This window comes from Triticum urartu, chromosome 6A, assembly GCF_056163025.1.
Source record: "Triticum urartu cultivar PI428250 chromosome 6A, HENAU_Tu73, whole genome shotgun sequence".
Classification (NCBI taxonomy): Eukaryota; Viridiplantae; Streptophyta; class Magnoliopsida; order Poales; family Poaceae; genus Triticum; species Triticum urartu.
The window spans coordinates 380,941,285-380,946,315 of record NC_141878.1 but is presented as its reverse complement, the minus strand read 5'-3'; positions in this window follow the sequence as shown (position 1 = coordinate 380,946,315).

Sequence of the window (5,031 nt, the reverse complement as noted above, 5' to 3'; positions counted from 1 at the left end):
GTTATGCTCTATCTTCACCACATAAAATATTTAAATTATGCACAACCCCGATGACAAGCCAAGCAATTGTTTCATACTTTTGATGTTCTCAAACTTTTTCAATCTTCACGCAATACATGAGCGTGAGCCATGGACATAGCATTATAGGTGGAATAGAATGGTGGTTGTGGAGAAGACAAAAAAGGGGAAGATGGTCTCACATCAACTAGGCGTATCAACGGGCTATGGAGATGCCCATCAATAGATATCAATGTGAGTGAGTAGGGATTGCCATGCAACGGATGCACTAGAGCTATGAAAGCTCAACAAAAGAAACTAGTGGGTGTGCATCCAACTTGCTTGCTCACAAAGACCTAGGGCATCTTGAGGAAGCCCATCATTGGAATATACAAGCCAAGTTCTATAATGAAAGATTACCACTAGTATATGAAAGTGACAACATAGGAGACTCTCTATCATGAAGATCATGGTGCTACTTTGAAGCGCAAGTGTGGTAAAAGGATAGTAGCATTGTCCCGTCTCTCCTTTTCTCTCATTTTTTTATTTTTATTTTTTTATTTTTTATTTGGGCCTTTCTCTTTTTTATGCCCTCTTTTTCTTTCTCTTTTTTATTTGGTCTTCTTTGGCCTCTTTTATTTATTTTTCGTTCGGAGTCTCATCCCGACTTGTGGGGGAATCATAGTCTCCATCATCCTTTCCTCACTGGGACAATGCTCTGATAATGATAATCATCACACTTTTATTTTTCCTACAACTCAAGAATTACAACTCGATACTTAGAACAAAATATGACTCTATATGAATGCCTCTAGCGTTGTACTGGGATGTGCAATGACTCATGAGTGACATGTATGAAATGATTATGAACGGTGGCTTTGCCACAAATACGATGTCAACTACATGATCATGCAAGGCAATATGACAATGATGGAGCGTGTCATAGTAAATGGAACAGTGGAAAGTTGCATGGCAATATATCTCGGAATGGCTATGGAAATGCCATAATAGGCAGGTATGGTGGCTGTTTTGAGGAAGGTATATGGTGGGTTTATGGTACCGGCGAAAGTTGCGCGGTACTAGAGAGGCTAGCAATGGTGGAAGGGTGAGAGTGCGTATTATCCATGGACTCAACCTTAGTCATAAAGAACTCACATACTTATTGCAAAAATCTATTAGTTATCGAAACAAAGTATTACGCACATCCTCCTAGGGGGATAGATTGGTAGGAAAAGACCATCGCTCGTCTCCGACCGCCACTCATAAGGAAGAAAATCAATAAATAAATCATGCTCCGACTTCATCACATAACGGTTCACCATACATGCATGCTACAGGAATCACAAACTTCGACACAAGTATTTCTCAAATTCACAACTACTCAACTAGCATGACTCTAATATCACCATCTCCATATCTTAAAACAATTATCAAGTATTAAACTTCTCATAGTATTCAACACACTCATAAGAGAATTTTTTTATTCTTGAATACCTAGCATATTAGGATTTTAAGCAAATTACCATGCTATTTAAGAATCTCAAAATATTCTAAGTGAAGCACTAGAGCAAATGACAAACTACTCCAAAAGATATAAGTGAAGATCAATGAGTAGTCGAATAATTATGCAACTATGTGAAGACTCTCTAACATTTAATAATTTCAGATCTTGGTATTTTATTCAAATAGGAAGCAAAGCAAAATAAAATGACATCTAAGAATAGCAAACATCATGTGAAGAAGCAAAAACTTTGGATCGACCGAAACTAACCGATAGTTGTTGAAGAAGAAAGGTGGGATGCCAACCGGGGCATCGCCAAGCTTAGATGCTTGAGACTTCTTGAAATATTATCTTGGGATGCCTTGGGCATCCCCAAGCTTGAGCTTTTGTGTCTCCTTAATTCCTCTCATATCACGGTCTCCCTAAATCTCAAAAGCTTCATCCACACAAAACTCAACAAGGACTCATGAGATAAGTTAGTATAAACCATTGCAAAAACCTTATCATACTCTACTGTAGCAAATCACTAAAATTATTATTCAACATTGCATACTAAATTCCTCTGCATATTTAATAGTCCTATCCTCAAATAGAATCATTAAATAAGCAAACATATGCAAACAATGCAAACATAACAGCAATCTGCCTAAACAGGATAGTCTGTAAAGAATGCTGCAACATCCATACTTCCCTAGCTCCAAAAATTATGAAATAAGATTCCCACTGTAGTACTTTCTGTTTTCAAACAGCAACTTGTATACTTGTAACATAGGAAAAGTAAAGGCTATCAATGCCACTTTTATTGAAATAAAAGATGAAAAACATTATTATAAATAACAGCAAGAAAATCCTAACAAAATAAATTGACGCTCCAAGCAAAACACATATCATGTGGCGAATAAAAATATAGCTCCAAGTAAAGTTACTGATGAACTAAGACGAAAGAGGGGATGCCTTCCGGGGCATCCCCAAGCTTAGGCTCTTACTACTCCTTATTCCATAGTCCATCGAATCCTTACCCAAAACTTGAAAACTTCACAACACAAAACTTAACAGAAAACTCGTAAGCTCCATTAGCGAAAGAAAACAAAAGACCACTTCAAGGTACTGTAATGAACTCATTATTTATTTAAATTGGTGTTAAACCTACTTTATTCCAACTTCTCTATGGATTATAAACTATTTTACTAGCCATAGATTCATCAAAATAAGCAAACAACACACGAAAAACAGAATCTGTCAAAAACAGAACAGTCTGTAGTAATCTGTAGATAGCACAAGATCTGGAACCCCAAAAATTATAAAATAAACTGCTGGAAGTGAGGAATTTATCTATTAATCATCTGCAAAAAGAATTAACTAAATATCACTCTCCAAATAAAAATGGCAGCAATTCTCGTGAGCGCTAGAGTTTCTGTTTTTTACAGCATGATCGCAAAGACTTTCCCCAAGTCTTCCCAAAGGTTCTACTTGGCACAAACACTAATTAAAAGCATAAAACCACATCTAAACAGAGGCTAGATGAATTATTTATTAATAAACAGGAACAAAAATCAAGGAACTAAAATAAAATTGAGTTGCCTCCCAACAAGCGCTATCGTCTAACGCCCCTAGCTAGGCATGATGATTTCAACGATGCTCACATAGAAGATAAGAATTGTAACATAAAGAGAGCATCATGAAGAATATTACTAGCACATTTAATTCTAACCCACTTCCTATGCATAGGGATTTTGTGAGCAAACAACTTGTGGGAACAAGAATCATCTTGCATAGGAAGGTAAAACAAGCATATCTTCAAAGTTTTAAGCACATAGAGAGGACACTTGATATTATTGAAATTCCTACAAGCATATGTTCTCTCATAATAATTTTCAGTAGCATCATGAATGAATTCAACAATATAAATATCACATAAAGCATTATTTTCATGATCTACAAGCATAGAAATTTTATTACTCTCCACATAAGCAAAATTCTTCTCTTGAATAGTAGTGGAAGCAAACTCAACGAAATAACTATCATGTGAGGCATAATCCAATTGAAAACTAAAATCATGATGACAAGTTTCATGGTTATAATTATTCTTTAAAGCATACGTGTCATCACAATAATCATCATAGATAGGAGGCATGCTTTCATCATAATAAATTTTCTCATCAAAACTTGGGGGACTAAAAATATCATCTTCATCAAACATAGCTTCCCCAAGCCTGTGGCTTTGCATATCATTAGCATCATAGATATTCAAGGAATTCATACTAACAACATTGCAATCATGCTCACAATTCAAATATTTAGTGCCAAACATTCTAATGCATTCTTCTTCTAGCACTTGAGCACAATTATCGGTATCCTTATTCTCACGAAAGACATTAAAAAGGTGAAGCGTACGAGACAAACTTAATTCCATTTTTTTGTAATTTTCTTTTAGAAACTAAACTAGTGATAAAACAAGAAACTAAAAGACTCAATTGCAAGATCTAAATATATACCTTCAAGCACTCACCTCCCCGGCAATGGCGCCAGAAAAGAGCTTGATGTCTACTACACAACCTTCTTTTTGTAGACGTTGTTGGGCCTCCAAGTGCAGAGGTTTGTAGGACAGTAGAAAATTTCCCTCAAGTGGATGACCTAAGGTTTATCAATCCGTAGGAGGCATAGGATGAAGATGGTCTCTCTCAAGCAACCCTGCAACCAAATAACAAAGAGTCTCTTGTGTCCCCAACACACCCAATACAATGGTAAATTGTATAGGTGCACTAGTTCGGCGAAGAGATGGTGATACAAGTGAAATATGGATAGTAGATAAAGGTATTTGTAATCTGAAAATATAAAAACAGCAACGTAACTAATGATAAAAGTGAGCGTAAACGGTATTGCAATGATAGGAAACAAGGCCTAGGGTTCATACTTTCGCTAGTGTAAGTTCCCTCAACAATAATATCATAATTGGATCACATAACTATCCCTCAACATGCAACAAAGAGTCACTCCAAAGTCACTAATAGCGGAGAACGAGCGAAGAGATTACGGTAGGGTACGAAACCACCTCAAAGTTATTCTTTCCAATCAATCCGTTGGCTATTCCTATAAGTGTCACAAACAGCCCTAGAGTTCGTACTAGAATAACACCCGAAGACACAAATCAACCAAAACCCTAATGTCACCTAGATACTCCAATGTCACCTCAAGTATTCGTGGGTATGATTATACGATATGCATCACACAATCTAAGATTCATCTATTCAACCAACACATAGAACCTCAAAGATGCCCCAAAGTTCCTACCGGAGAATCACGACGAAAACGTGTGCTAACCCCTATGCATAGGTTCATGGGCGGAACCCGCAAGTTGATCACCAAAACATACATCAAGTGAATCACGTGGTATCCCATTGTGACCACAGATACGCACAACAAGACATACATCAAGTGTTCTCAAATCTTTAAAGACTCAATCCAATAAGATAACTCCAAAGGGGAAACTCAATTCATTACAAGAGAGTAGAGGGGGAGGAGCAACATAAGAT